The sequence below is a fragment of the Condylura cristata genome, unplaced genomic scaffold (assembly GCF_000260355.1).
Source record: "Condylura cristata isolate star-nosed mole 26May11 unplaced genomic scaffold, ConCri1.0 scaffold00029, whole genome shotgun sequence".
NCBI classification, from domain to species: domain Eukaryota; kingdom Metazoa; phylum Chordata; class Mammalia; order Eulipotyphla; family Talpidae; genus Condylura; species Condylura cristata.
Window position 1 is genome coordinate 13,354,641 of NW_004567130.1, and position 16,183 is coordinate 13,370,823.

Genomic DNA, 16,183 nt, shown 5'->3' on the forward strand with positions numbered 1-16,183 from the left:
ATGGACTTACCTCAGAGGGTGTACTATGGGCCTAAGCCTCGGACAAGCCTCTTACTCTTTCTTTACCTCAGTTTCTGTCTATATGAAAGGGAAACAACTGTAGCACTTACAACTTGGGGTTATTTGGAGACTAGTGAGTTATTCTCTATGATGCCTGGCACATGCCCAGTACAATAGAGTGTTTCCTATTATGCTGTTTTTACCTAGGAGGCATCTCTTGGCATGGCTTACCTTGATCCCCCAGGTACACAGAGGTAGGTCCTCAAAGGATGTCTCTGTTCTCAGAGACTCTCACTGTCCCATGGTTTTGCCCTGGACTGTAACTTCCTCTCCATCCAAGTAGGGAAATGGGCACCTAGATTTTAAGAATGTTAAGTTTTCCTCTGGCTATGTGAATTTCCTTGTGGAGCACCTTCCTTCACCCTAGAACATAGTCTTTCTTGTTGTGGGATGGGGTTTCCTAGGCTGTCCAGTGGGGTCATCCTGTACCCCACCCTACCACTGCTCTACTCCCTCTCCCTAAGACTTGTGGATACAGGACAGAGTGAAGGTTAAAACTCAATGTCTTGGGTCCTCCCTGGTGGCGCAGCGGGTTAAAGCACAGCACTGAGAAGCTAAAGCCACTTCAGCATGAGTTCGATTCCCACTGCCCTGGAGGTGACCACATGGCGCGGCAGACCTCTCCTGACCCGCCCGCTGCTCCCCTCAGCAGTGTACTTCGTCGATCTGCCTGTTCTGCTCCCCACTCTGTCTCTGGTGAATCCTCTCACCGCCCCTGCACCTCTGACCTGTACCCCAGTTCTGTATGAATAATAAAAAAAAAAACTGAAGGTCTCTGTGAATGGCAAACCAAGTCGTTAAGCCTCTTTGTCTTGCTTTCTCTTCTCTAAAATGGGGATAACTGAGATCACCTGCCTGCAATGTTTGCTGGGGGCTGACACGTGCTTGGGTAAAGCATCTTGGTGCAGTCAGACATGAGTAGGGAAGAAGTTCTCCTTGATTTCCCATTGTCACCCTGCGAGGCCAGGAGCTCAGAGGGGAGGCCTGGCTGTTTGAAACATCTCAGCCCCAGGCCCCTCACTTAGCAAACAGACTGTGGTGCCTGTAATTTGTGAGTGTACTGGAGAGAGACCGTCTCTGATCTTCATCGGCTGTTCGGCGCCTGTCTGTGTGTTTTCCATCAAAATGAGCCTCCACCGGTATTCTAATCACATCTTCCAGTTAATACCATGTATTTCTATGTAAAGGGGAACAAATTACTCGCAGACACCACCAAATAGGAAAGCTCCCAGCGACACTTTTCACTGTTCAGGCTGCATTCTCTGCTCACTGCTTCTGAGAATGTAAAGTTAATTGGCAGTTCTATTTATCTTTCTTTGGTTAACTGCTCAAGCCCTCTGCTTTTAGTTTGTAAACATCTCTTGGTGTTTCACTGATCCCACTTTCTTCTAGCTCTTGTCTCTGACCAAACATAGAATCTCATATACACATAAATACACACAACCACACATACAAACTTTCGTATACATACAAGCACACATAAACACACACGCATAAACAAAGCCTACATTTGCATAATGTGACATTATGGACGAAGAATAAATAAGATTTACTAATTTCAGCAGTGATGTCTATTTTTATTTTAAAGCAGTAAATACAAATGAAGAAACATAAGCAATATGCTAAATTTCTTAGGCACTTATTCATTATGTGTGTATTTATTACTACATATATAGTTTATATTCTCTCTCTATATTAGCACCCCTTGCATGCCAGGAGTGTGTTGCTCCTTCTTGAATATGTTCCTTTGTTTCCATCCCCACTACAATAAGGCTAATCAGGTTGGTCGCAGGTCACAGAAGCAGCCTGACCTTCACAACTACTCAGGGCTGGGATGGAACCCTGATTTACCACTAATGGTATCTCCTGGGACAAGTCATCTCGTCTGGAATCTTAGGCCCCCTCTGTTGTAAAACAGAGCTTCATGGCTCTTCCCAAAGTCGTTCTGAGAATTAAATAACATTAAAAAAATGCCCATACAGTGTTGCTCTCCCTGTGTAGAAGGTGAGCAATGTACTAATGTTTGCCTGCTTTCCATGTCTGCTGAGTTTTCTTTTACACCCAGAGCCTGCTTCATTATCCACTCCCGATCATCTTTGATTCTCCTTCAGGGAGCTTTTCCTGCAACTGGATCTTAACAGCTCCTGTGGCTGGCTCCAGCGACACCTTGTATTTGCTTTTTGGGACACTCATCATGCTTGGAATGACGTGTCCAACATGGATCTCCCACTCTGGCTGAAACTTACATGAGGGTAGGGACTCTACTCTGTTCACCCAGATGTGAGCAATTGTAAGGTGCACTCAGCACATTACTTGTAGAATCTCAGATTTTAAGAAGAAAAATTACAACCATCCCAAGTGTCCATCAACAGGTGAGTGGAGCCCAATTCAACAATAAAATGGAACAAACTACTGGTAGACCCAGTAATGTAGTTGAGTCTCAAAAGTGCTGAGTGAAAGAAGCCAGAGATAGAAAAGTGTATACTGTATGACTCAATTTCAGGAAATGTGAAAGCAGGTAAAAGTCATCTTTGGTGACAGGAAGCTGATCTGTGGCTGCCAGGGGCTGACTGTGGGAGGAAGGGATTGAGTTCAAAGGGGCAAGAGGGAACTTTTGGGGTGCTGGAGCTGTTTCCTATTTTGATTGGGGTGGTGGTTAGGTAGGTACAGATGCTTATCAAATTTCATTAACATAGACTTACAATGTGAGCGTTTTGTTAAGTGTAAATTATACCGCAGTAGGTTGCTTGAAAAGTCAGTTATTAAAATAAGAAATAAAAAACTAAGAAAATAAATGAAGGAAGGAGTGAATGACAAAAAAGGAGGGAGGAAAGGAGGAAAGCAAGTGTGTTAGCATGCTCTGTCCCCAAGTTAGAACTTGACTTTTAGTTTCTGTGAGGCATGTGGCAGTTAGAAGACATCTGCTATTTTAATTGCCACGAGAAGAAATCATACATTACAAAAACGTCATGGAAATGAAAGATTAGATGAACTAAAATTCCAGAGAAGGAAAGTTTGTTCTTGAAAATTAGAGAAGCCAGGAGACAATGGCATGGTATCTTGAGAGAGTTTTGGGTGGGGGCCAAAACGACACCCATCTGTAGAGCGCCATCCAGTGAAAATATCCTTCAGAAGTGACAGCAAAATAAAGACATTGCAGACACACAAAAAGCCAGGGGAATTTGTCAGCTGCCTTCCTGTGAGAAATACTAAAACAATTTTCCAAGCTGCAGGAAGTTAATCAGAGATGGAAATAGGACTCCACAAGAAAGAATAAAGAGATCAGAAAAAAATATGTCTGTTGATATTGATAGAAAGTTGACTGTTTAAAACAATATTAATGGCTTTGTTTTGTGGCTCTATAATAAGTATCGGAAAAAAGAAACAGTCATAATTTGAAAAGCACTGATAAATTTGATTTCATTAAATTTAAAAATGTCTGCTCATCAAATAAGCATCATTAAAAGTGTAAAAAAGACCCCGAATAACTACATGCATACATATGTCAAAGGACTCATCTATTAATAGAGCATGTTATGCATTCCTACAGATCAACAATAAAATGACTTACAACGCAATTTTAAAAAGACAGAAGACCCAGATACTTCACAAAAGAAGATTCCAAATGGTCAATCACCGTATGAGAAGATGTTCCAGATGACTGCTTTCATCAGAGAAATGCAAATTAAAGCCCCGGTGAGGTATCACCACACATCCACTAGAATAGCGAAAATTAAAATCACGAAATTTTGATGAGGAGATGGAGCTACTGGGACTCCCATACATGGTGGACACTTGGGATGCTGGCTGAATACAAAAGGCTGAATACACCGCTTTCTAAGACCTTGCACTATTCCTAAGGGAACACACACACACACACACACGTACATGTACATGCACACACACGCACACACACACACACACTGCATAAAAGAATGTCCACGTAATTTATTGGCGATGACCCCAAACTGGAAACACATGATGTGTATATGAGTGGGAGAATGTATAAATAAATGGTGGTATATTCAGACAATAAAACACCACCCACTGAACCACTGATCTGTTGCACAGGTGAAGTGGTGAACAAGAGAATATGCTCTATCATGCCACTGTATGAAGTTTGAGAATGGGCAACAGTAATCTATAGTGAAAGAAGTTAACACCGTGATGACTTGAATGGGGCAGGGGTGCTGACAAGAAGGAAACTCGAGCAGACCTTCTGGGATGGAGGGGATGTTTCATACCTTGATTGAGGTCATACAGAGGAGATATGAAAATTTAGTTGAGTTGTAACTTAAGATTTAAACAAATTTACTGCATATAATTATACCGAATAACAACACATAAATCTCCGGTTTTTTTTTTTCCTTTTCATACTTCCTAGAGTCAACTTGAGTCTTTTTAAAAATGGAAACAAAACACAAAATATGTAGGAAGGGCTGGTGGGGGGAGGGAGAGAGGAAGGGAGGCAGAAAGAGATAGAGAAAGAACTTGAATAAAAAATGAAATTATAAAAAAAATAAAAAATTCTAGTCATTGACTATGTATGTTTGTCCAGGATAATCCAGATTCAGTGAAATTATAGCATGATTTTCATTCTTAAATGATCCATTATGGACAATAAATTTCATGGTAACACTCATTATACAATGCATATATCATCACCTTTTCCTCTCCCTGCAAAACTACACTTAGTGGCCATCTTTCCATGTCTGTATATATATGTATCTATCTTATCCATTTTAATGGCCGCATAATATTTCACAGCATTCATATACATTACGTTTGCTGAGTCTCTTATGGTTAGAGATTTTAGGTTGTCCCCAGTTTTTAAAACAATATGACTAATGCTATTGAAGTAAACACTATTTTTTCTTTGTCAGCATTTGAGTTGCCTATTTTTTTAAGATTTATTTATTTATGCATACTGAACTGGGTTACAGGGCAGAGGTGGGGAGGGTGAGAGGATTCAGACACAGAGTAGGGAGCAGAACAGGCAGATGCACTGAACTATACTGCTTAGGACATTAATGGAAGGGCAGGAGAGGCCTGTCACGCCCTGTGGGTCACCTCCCTGGCGGATTGAACTTCTGCTGCAGAGGCTGTGATAGACTCATAGTGCTGTGCTTTAACTCAGGGAGAGCCCTGAGTTGCCATTTTTATATGAAGGCATCTGGCTTGTCCTTAGTGACTGTGGCCCCAGTTCTGAGTTCCATAAATGGTCAACGTCCAAGTGGCTGACTCAAGGGTGGACTCTTAATCCCAAGGGACTTTAAGGATTCATTTGGGAAAGAGAAGGACCTTTCCTCTGTTGTTCTTAAACCAGATGGATTTAGGTCTGGAGCTGCTGGCAGCCATTTGGACACATTCTTACATTAGAATGAAACTATTGCAGATGGAGAGAAAATAACAAGGCAGATTCCTGATAACTTCATCTCAGCTTCCTCCAGGGTCCTGCTAATAACTGATGCCATATTTCTGTAATGTGAGACCCTAATTGTTATATGTGCAAACTTGAAGAGTTGCTTTTTTTTTTTTTTTGTCACTGGCAATGGAAAGATTTCTAACAAAATAAAGTGGTGATGAGCATTCTCACTATATTTATATTCTCAGGCACACAGCTAAATCTATAATTCAGCTAAATCTATAATTCACAGCTAAATCTATAATCCTATCTTTTAGTTGAGATCAACACCTGAAAATAGAAAACCTGATGAAAGACTGTCCATGTAATTAAAACCACGTCCAGAAAAAGTACAGATTTTCACTCCCACTCTTTGACCAGTGCCAGGTTCCTCTCACCTGGAAGAGTCTATCCAAATGGTTAAAAAAAAAAAAGTATGAACACACGTTCAACCACATTTAGTATTAGGGAAATGGGAATTTAAACTACAACTGTTGTGCCAGATTTCGAGTTTCCCAAAGACCACCAAGGAGCCGATTCCGATGCAAAGCACACGAGGGTCTTTATTGTAAACTCGAGCCTGGGCTCCCAACATGCAGCCACGCAGCGGCCCATGTTGAGAGCCCCGAGCTCAGGGGAGGCAGGGTTGTTATTACCGAACAGGGGAGTTTCCGCTCAGCAGTACATTGATTGGTGGACATCGAACAAAGTTGTCTTGTCTTAACCTGGTTGGTCTCTGCATGTAAGATGTGATCTTCACTACTCGGCCCGCATACCTTAGGACATCTGGCGTTTTCCTGATATGTGCTGGCTACTTGCCTACTTGCTAATTGGTTGTTGCTATGGGATGAGCAAGATTAGGACATTTATAGTTAACTCGGCCTTGGCGCCTTGTTGATAGCGAAACTTAGGCCTGGCTGGTTCAGAAGCATTCTGAAGCCTGTCATGGCGTCAGTTTAGTCTTTCACAACGTGACACCACTAATCACCCACTGAAATTACCAAAATGAAAAAGATAAGCCCAAGATTACGAAGGATGCAGGTAGCTGGGACCCTCTTCCACTCGGCTGCTGTAAGTGCCGGTGGCACAGACGCCATGGATGACCACTGGGTGGGCCCTGCTGGTGCCAGTGTATGCCCACCCATGACCAGCACCCACTCTGAAATCTGCGCAGGTGCCTACCAAAGACAGTCAGAGCTGCGCTTGAGGGGACCACCCCACTTCTACCGACCCAAGAGTCCTTCCACAATCCTCCAGCAGATGGCGGCACACGGACGCAGCCGAACACACAGGCCCATGAGGAGGGTTGTGTAACAACCAGACGCGACAACACGCACGCATCTCTTAAACACCATGTAGAAGCGAAACGAGACGCAGCAGTGCACACACCACACAACTTCATACAGAAAACAGGAGAGGCAGACTGGTGGAGACAGAAGTCAGGGCAACACCTACCACCGGGGTGAAGGGGTGAAGGGGACTCCTGTCTGGGAAGAGCTTGAGGGGGTGAGGGGGTGGGGTTCTGGCCATGCTCTTTATCTTGATTTTGCTGTGAAGCTGCACCTTTAGGGCCCTCCCTGATGGTGCAATGGGTAAGGACGCAGCACTGCAAGCTAGCTGCAGCCGCTTCAGTGCGAGTTCGATCCCCTGCCCCAGAGGTGATTCACATGGTGCGGCAGACCTCTCCTGACCCGCCCGCTGCTCCCCTCAGCAGTGTACTTCATCCATCTGCCTGTTCTGCTCCCCACTCTGTCTCTGGTGAATCATCTCACCGCCCCTGCACCTCTGGCTTGTACCCCATTTCTGTATGCATAAATAAAAAATAAATAAATCTTAAAAAAAAAAAGCTGCACCTTTAACCATGTAAACATTTCATCAAACTGTACGCTTAAATTTGTGTAATTTTCTCTATGTATGTTAGGCTCAAGCAAAACAAACAAAAAAAAAATTTTAAGTCATCTGGATGAGAATAAAACGACGAGAAAAATCCAATCACTGCCAACACTTCAAAATACAAGGATGAGTGTAAGAAATTGCTGCACCAGTGCTGATGCATCATCGTGTTGCAACAATGAGTGACTGATCCGGCCTTTGGTACAAACCCAAAATGAAACGGCAGATGTATTTCTCATTTGAGTTACCAGACATGGGAAAAGATGAAAAATGGACCAGGAACTTTTGGGAAACGCTGACTACGGTGCAGGTATCTGGAGGTTGGTAATATATTGGAAAGGAAGAGAATTCTGTTCTGGTCTCCATATGAGACTTTAGAGGAAAATGTTAGAAAATTTGGTGCAAGATTGATAGATGAGTTCACGTTCATACTCCCTAGAAAGAAATGTGACATTAGATGGAGGGAGGCAATGGAAAATGACATTTGGAATGACATGGATATGAAGGAATGAATGCAAATAGGAATTAAATAAGTAGGAAATGAATAGCTATGCCTAGCTCTAATAACAACGGTAACCTGGACCCTTTACAGAGCAACTGTGAACTCAGGTATCCAAAAGGAATTCACCAAAGCTGGCAGGGAAGAGATGGCCCCAGGAGTGAATAAACCTAGAGCCTTGCGAGCAAATACAGGCAGGGATGAGTCAGAACTCCTTAAAAAGTGCCAAGAGCGGCCCTCCCTGGTGGCGCAGTGGGTTAAAGCACAGCATTGAGAAGCTAAAGCCACTTGCACGAGTTCGATTCCTGCCTGCCCCGGAGGAGACCACATGGCACGGCAGACCTCTCCTGGCCCGCCCACTGCTCCCCTCAGCAGTGTACTTCATAGATCTGCCTGTTCTGCTCCCCACTCTGTCTCTGGTGAAGCCTCTCGCCGCCCCTGCACCTCTGGCCTGTACCCCAGCTCTGTATGCATAAATAAATAAATCTTTAAAAAAAAAAGTGCCAAGAGCAATTCCTCTTAAATGGGATTTGTACTATTCAGAGCACGTAGATGTATGAAGACACAATGGGTCCACCCTTTGGGGCAAGATCTCGGATTAATGTGCTCCACAAATATTTGTTGCGTGTCTTTCACGAGACTGCTCCATGATGGAGCTGCTGCAGATGATTGTTGAATGAATGAGTGAACTCATTGGAAAGGAAGGATTTGCTAACCTGCCTTGTTATAGTGAACCCTGCATAGCTCCCTGGGCCCCATCAGCGTTTTGATCAACAACTAGGAAGGAGTATAAAAGGTCAGCACAGCTATGTACAGTGCCCATGTCTGGCCAGCTCCATCTCTGCGAGATCACGAATCTCTGGCCCAGGGAGAGGCCTCGTCATCTCTCTGCTACAGACACGGAAACTGAGGCCTGGAGAGCGTCACTGGGCTGGGAAAGAGCAGAGCCGGGCTCACGCCTGGTCATTAGACTCCACAGCCAGTAAATGCGGCGGTCTCTCCTGCTTTGGATAGAAAGCTGGCTAGACGCCCTTGAGGGCCTCTCTAGGACCCCAGGACTCTAGGCATTGAGCCCCCATCTTCCACGTTTCCCCCAGAACTAGTGAATCACTTGGTTTGGGTTGTAATGCTCCCCGGACCCAAGAGAGGAAGCTTTGGTTTGGGCTGAAATCAGTGTCCGGGCTCTGTGACCTGCTGAGCCAGCAGCCGTGCCTGCTGGAGATGGGTGCTTCCACAGAGCTGGGCTGTGTCCTGTCCAGAATGGACCTTTGTGGCATCTACTCTCTCCTCTGCAAACCCTAATTCACTTAGGGTGCAGTGTGCACTTTGATGAAAACCAGGCTTTCTGAAATGAAGAAATTAGCTGCCACGATATGCTAAGTCTATGTTAGTGAGTTATAACTTGATATCAAGCTCATTGTCAAAACGAACACCCTCCCCCCCCACTTTACTTGAAACCCCAAGTTCTGTGTCTGTTGAAAAGAAAGATTTCCTTTTCTTTGTTAAAGCAGAAAAGCAAACCTTCAGAAAATGGTGATTTATGCTTCCAACTCTTAACCGAAACAACATGAATTGTGGTCCTGTCACTGAGAGCTGGAGACGCCCTCATGCCCTTCTGATTTTGGTTTAAAAACAGTACCTGGGCCACTCTGTTATCAATCTTCTCTAACGATCTATTTACCTAAGGTACACAATCACAGAACAGACTCCTGTTACAATCAGGCAGGAGAGGACGCTGGTGGCTGGAAGTCTGGGGGACAGGGTTTTTCTTTGCTTTTTGTAAGTACCTGGAATTTTTACAGTCATTGAAGGAAATAAAAGGAAGGGCTAGCAAATGTTAGGTGATGTGATACAGAAGGGGAGAGGTGGAGGGAAAGAGGGAGATGGAGGAGAAGTGAGGGTGTAAGACGAAGGGGTAGGAAGGAAGAGATGAGCAGAGAGATTGGGGAGAAACAGGCACGGAGAGCTTTTAGAATAACAGCTCCCAAGCCTGCAGCAAAGTGAAACTTTCCTTTTACTATGGAGGAGGGGTAATTTTGATTTCTGCAAAACAGGGCTGTGGGAGTTGGGGGTGAGGGGGGCTGTCTGACCTCTGACCCACATACCCACCTCATCATTCACACCCTTAGCCTGGATTACATCAAAGCCCTTTAGACGCCAGGAGCAGCGATCTCCCTTCAGGGGGCAGACAAGGAACACTGGGACTGTCTGGCTTCTGAGTCTGTCTGCAATCCGACCATGTTCTAGTATCAAAAAACCAGGAAAGGACACTCTGTGAGTGTCCCTCAAATGGCCACACTGGATGTGATGTCCACGGCGAGCATGCCATCAGCCCTGAATGCACCCACAGTTCTAGACGTCGCTGGACCCTGGGAGAATAGAGACTGCCTTTGGCCCCAGGGACAAGAGCGAGTCTGGGCTACCATTTCCCCTTCCAGCCAGTGCAGCAGGAAAGTGAAGGACAGTGAGCAGGGTAATGGGAAGGACACGCCCGCCTTCCCTTCTGCATGAGTCATTCTTAACCGGCAGGAGAGGGACAGAGCCCCCTTCTCCTTGAGGGAAGGTTCAAGTGTTGTTTAATGTATTACTGTCTTAAATCAATGCTTTTAATTTCTGGGTTGTGACTGTCTTGTGACAAAGAAAATGAGACTGGCCACTGCCCAAGGGTCAGCAGAAAAGACACCAGCTAGGCAGCTGGCAGCTTTTAAGCGGAGGCAGGAATAAAGCTTCCTCCACTGGAGTATTCCAAGGGAGCCGAGAGGCAGAAATAAATTTGTGTTCCTATACCATCCTGGGCCTCATTCAATGGACAGTTACTTCGGTGACTACCTGCATTACAAAAGACAGGTCAGAGGCTTGAGTTTTTTGGCAGGGGGCTGGGGCTGGATTCAGAATCCAGGAATGTTTGTGGCTTTCTGACTTTTAAGAATTTCTGGGCTGGGTGAAGTGCTGCCTGCACTGTGATCTTGGTGGGGGAGGACAAGCCAGAAGTGGACCATCTATGGGACGCACCGGATTTTCTCTAACTCCCCCAAAGCTCCCCCAAATAGGTGGTTTTCTTTTCTTCTTCTTTTTTAAATAATCTCCTTTTGAGAATAGGCGCTTATTTTCCCTTTATCTACTTCCCCTGGAAAAAGCTAGGCATATGTTTTAAATTAATATACAATGGTTACATATAGGGTTTTTCCAATCAGACCTAACTCGGGTTTGAATGCCACAGGGTGCACTCCCTAGCTGTGGGGCCTGGGTAAGCTATTTAATCTTTCTCAGCCTTAGTTTCCTCCCTTGCAGAATGGGGTTAAGAGTGCCTACGTCTTAGAATTGTGGCATGACAGATTCACAGAGTGAATCTTAGCCAGCAACACCATTTTCTTATCATTGCCGGGACTACAAGTAGTACATTTATTTAATTTTAAATCATTGACATCATTTTTAGCCTCTGGGAGGATATGGGAGTGCTTCATTTTGCTGTCCCCAGGGCAGAGGCAGGCCGATGACACACATAGAGAAGGATATTTTTCTCAGTGCTATACCACCTCTCTGACATAAAATGAATGTTGGCATTGCACCGAATAGGGCATAGCAGTGGGTGAGATATTCATGAAGCACCCAAAGGCGGGATACTGTCAACCACAAATCAGCTTCAGTTATTCTAGTCCTAGTCTTGACACACATTATCTGGACTCTTCACAAAATTCAACTACAGGTAAGAAAACCCAGCATCAGAGGTAAAAGCAGGCAGCCTCGGGTGACAGAGCAGCTAGCAGCAGCAGAACCAGAACTCAAACTCTGGGATGATCAGTGACCCAGGGACTATGTCCATTAGCCCAGGTATGGGTTTGTCTGGCCAGCCCAGAGAACTGAATTATTGTCCTTTATTGAAACAGTTTAAATTCCAAGCCCTAGAGTTGCAGGAAAGGGGATGAGGAGAGTTACTTACTGGTGTGGGACAGGAAGGGGAAAGGTAAAGAGACTAGGTTAGGGTAATCGTCCAGGCTGCCTGCTCTAATTTCCATGACCTTCTAGAATGCTCCCCCACCCAATCATGTTTCTATCCTTATGAGGATGCCAAATTCATGTTCGCTCAAGTTCATTGGTACCTGTCAACAAGGATTGCTTCCTGAATTTTGAGAGGCCTCTTTTAAAAGGTCTAAAAATATCAAAGAAGCAGTTTGATTAGTAGCGGGTGGGATCAGCTAATAAACAACAACAGCATGGGTGACAGCCATGTGCTAATTACTGTTTGGGCATTTTCTTCAAGGATTCTTGGAAATGCAACATTTTAGTCATCTTACCCTTTTGCTGCCTTTTCCTGAATGCATAAAACATGATCAACAAGAGAGGTAGCATTTCTGGAAATGTCAGTATTTAGATGTTTGAATGTTTGATATTTAGGAACCAATGGTTTCAACCCCTACGTGAATATGTGGAATATAGCATTTAATGAGCACTTACTGCATGCCAGGGACTTTTCTTAGCATTATCTCATTGACCCTCCCAACACTATTAGGAAGTAGGAACTGTCATTTCCATGGGTGAGATAAGGAAAATGAAAGACAGAAAGTAACCTTCCCAAGGTCACACATATGGTGAGTATGTGTGTATCTGTATATGTGGATGTGCTTGGGTATACTTCTGCATAAAACATTTGTCTCCTTTGCCCAAAGGGAATTTACCTGAGGGGTGTGCTGCCTTCCCTGGTTGGTGGAGCTGTCCTTGGTGCTGAGAAAACACCAGAGCTCATTGACCATCTACAGAGTCAGGCACTGTGGTAGGGAGGCTCTGGGGGTTGAGTTGTGAACAAGGCATGAGCCTTTCTCTTAGTGGTCTAGTGGTCTAGTGGTGGGATAAAGCAAATAATAGCAAATCTAGTGGTCTAGTGGTGGGATAAAGCAAATAAACAATTATAATGAAGGGTTTTTTTTTGTAGAAAATAAAATACGAAGCAGTTTTGAGCTTGGATTCAGACCAAATCCATTTAACTAGATATTTGCCCAAATTATTCAACCCAATTAAGCTATTTACAATTATCAACCTCTCAGCCACACACCCTCCAGAACCTCATTCCTCATTAGCTGGCCTGTCTTCACTCTGCCTTATCTAGCAGGTCTTGGCAGTGTATTGACCCAGGATCAAAATAAGCCTTTTTCAGGAATGTGACTCTAATTAGAAATGGCTTCTAAATCTTCACTGAAATGAGCATTATTTAAAAAGATGACTTTAAATCACATACAGAGTTCCTCCTCCGCCCCATCCATAACTGTGTTTCTCTTCTGGGAATGCTCACTAGCACATTTTAGCAAGAGCTCAAGAAAATGCAAATGTCCTTGTCTGGTCACAGACAGTCACATTCTTGCTTGCTTTGCCTACAGCTAAAATTGAGCACTTTCCTTTCCCTGCCAGGGACTGTAGAGATCCTTGTCTCCTGGCTCCTATTACTGTCAACCAGGTTGATCTTGAGAGCACAGCATCTCTATAGTTAGTCCTGGATTCAAATCCTAATTGCACCAGCTACCTGTCTAGATGTTCTAGTTAAGTAACAGAATCTCTTCAAGTCTCAGTTTCTTCATTTCTATGAACAAGGGTAATGATAGACTTTCCCTATAGGATGAAAGAGTAATGTTAATAATATGTACAAAGCATCTGATGCACAATATATTTTCAATAAGTAGGAGCCATTATCTGCTCCCTAGAGTCACATAGCAAGGAGGAAACCCTGCCCCCCCAAAAAAAAAATTTCCAGGTAAAATTCACTGGTTCTGCAAACAAATGTGAAGGGATCAGTGAGATCAAGTGATTTGTTCAAAGTCATCAAGTTAGATATTGTGAGAGCTAGGGTTAGAGCCCACAGTCCTACTTCCAGGTGAAGGTCACACCTGCCCCATTATGTTTTGGAGGTTTGGAAACATTTCCATGGAAAACCAGAGAAAAGAGAGTGTGTGATCTGCAGTGAGGACACTCTAGGGGGGTGAACAGGGAGAATGTGGCATATTCAAAAGTCAGTATGGCATCCAACTAGGGACCAAATAATGAGAGGTGGCTCTGAAAAAGCTGTCAGGGATCAGATCATGCAGAACCTTTGATATCTTGTTACAGATATTGATCTTTATTTTGAGGGCAGTGGAAAGTCATAAAATTATTTTAACCAGGGGAGTGACAACATCATACTTGCACTGGAAGACAATAGTTGAAGAAAGTCAGATTGGAGGTAGAGGGAAGTTAGGGTACTGGTGGCATAATCCCGGTTAGGGATGGTGGTGTCCAGGACTGGCAGTACCCTTGGGGAGACAGGTGGTATCTGGTATCCACAGGAACCTAAGATAACTAACTGGATGTAAAGAATGGTGGAGAGAGAGGGTTTAAAGACAAAGCTTGGGTTTCTGCCTGAACAACTGGGTACACAATGGCATCACTTATTTAGATGGGAAATGTTTCACCATCGGGTAAGCATTTGACTAACAAAGGTCATGCGGGAATTTCATAGTCTTCTATTGCCATGATTCACTGAGGACGACTGCGCCTCCAGGGGCCATTTGGTGATATCTGGACACAATTTGGTTTGTGACCACTTGGGGGTGCTCCCGGGCATCTGATGCTCCTCAGCATCCTTCAGGAGCAACCTCCTAGCCCAAAATGCCATTATTGGTGGGAAGGTTGAGAAAACCCTGCTGATATTCAGATCCTCGAAAGAAACAACACAGTAGATATTTCTGGCTGAGGAAAGCGTTAGTGGGAATTCATGGAGTGAAGTCCTCCCTAGTTGGACAAACTCCTCCCACCCCACAGAAACTTGGGGAACTGTAGATGGAGCAGCAGAAAATAATATGCTTCAGCTATTCGAGCTCTGTAGGGGAGCTTTTTGCCCAGTAGGGTACGAGAAAGAACCCGTTTATTGGGGGGGAAATATGATAGGCTCCTATTCCCCCCACAATTTATTAGAGAATAAAAATAAATTCTAACTTTGACTTGGGGCCTCACACCACCCCAAGCTAGATCCAGCCGACACTGAAGTTTCAGACCAGATGGCTCCATCACCTATTTCCCCCCCCCCAGGTTGAAATTACCTCTCCCTCCCCCCATTAATTCTTTGCCTATCTTTGACACTTATTTGCCATTTTGATTTATGGTTAACTATCACCTTGCTCTCCAACAAAACTGTGGGTTCCTTGGGAGGAGGCCCGGGGTCTGACTCATTTTAGCACCCCAAACATCGGTCATGGTGGGTATTAAGTACATACCTCTGAAGGTGACCTTGACCTTGTACAAGGCTGCTGTGGGACATATTCTTGCCCTGCCTTGTCCCATCCGGGACCCCTTGAAGCCTTTGACAATGCTGAGCACACCCCCCACAAACCCTCCCAGCTTTATAATCTTCCCACTTTGTGAAATCCAGAAGCTCCGAGGCACTTTCAGCCTTGCAAGCAGATCGCCAGACGTCGCTAATTTTCAAGTTATTAAATAAAACCACCGATCGCATAAATTCCAATTTAGACAGAAATACATTAGATCAACTTGAGCCCCACAAGAAGGCTTTTCAGCAGAGTTTGAAAACAGGAATTTAGAAGGGAAAATGCCACCATCTCATGATAGAAGGTATCCCATTACCAGCGATTATGATTCTGAATTTAGCTGTCAGAAAGATCTCCAAGAAAAATATGTTGGTTTATTTCGTCCAGGAAAGGTTTAATTGGCTTCTGTCAGATTTTATGTAAGTGCTACTTGCTATGAAGCCCCATATGGATCCTGCAGTTTTGAATTTAACAGCTGACAGCCAAGTCTTTGGAGGCTGTGAAATGCTGAACAAGGGTCAGGAGTAGGTTTCTTGCCAGGGCCGTGCCAACACTGGTCTAAGCAGAGTTTCTTCAGGACCCACCCAAGGCGGGAAACAGACCGCGGCGCGGGAGTAAAGATGGCGCCCGTGCGCAGCCGCAGTTCCCTCTCAGTGTAGTTTCCTGTGGGCTTTGCAAAAGGGGTCTCCCGTGCAATGGCCTGCTTTTACTCCTTTATCCCCAGCGTCTAGATCCTGCTTGGCATATACGCAGAGCTCAGTTGATGGTAGTGGAATGAATGAATGAGTGCTCGCATCGGAGCGCTCTGCTCCTCTTCTGCTCCCGCAGCCCCTCAGATGGATTCTGCGCAGTACTTTTTTAAAAAGTACCGCTATGCGTCAATGCGTTTTGGGCTTCCTACCTAGGTGTCTGTTAAGTAGGGGCTGTCTGTCTTTTTCAGATACTCTCTCTGTATGGCTTATGATCCCCAGTTTCTACGTTTTTGTGAAATTGTGCCAGTGACTGTTGGCAATACCCACTCCCAATACCTTTCCACAC

General features: G+C 44.5%; 1 protein-coding gene across 2 annotated transcripts in view; it reads right to left on the reverse strand.

The window, feature by feature from the left end:
- The window catches only part of CCDC60 (coiled-coil domain containing 60), a 143,927-nt gene that overhangs the window by 123,690 nt on the left and 4,054 nt on the right, over window positions 1-16,183 (reverse strand). The window lies entirely within an intron of this gene.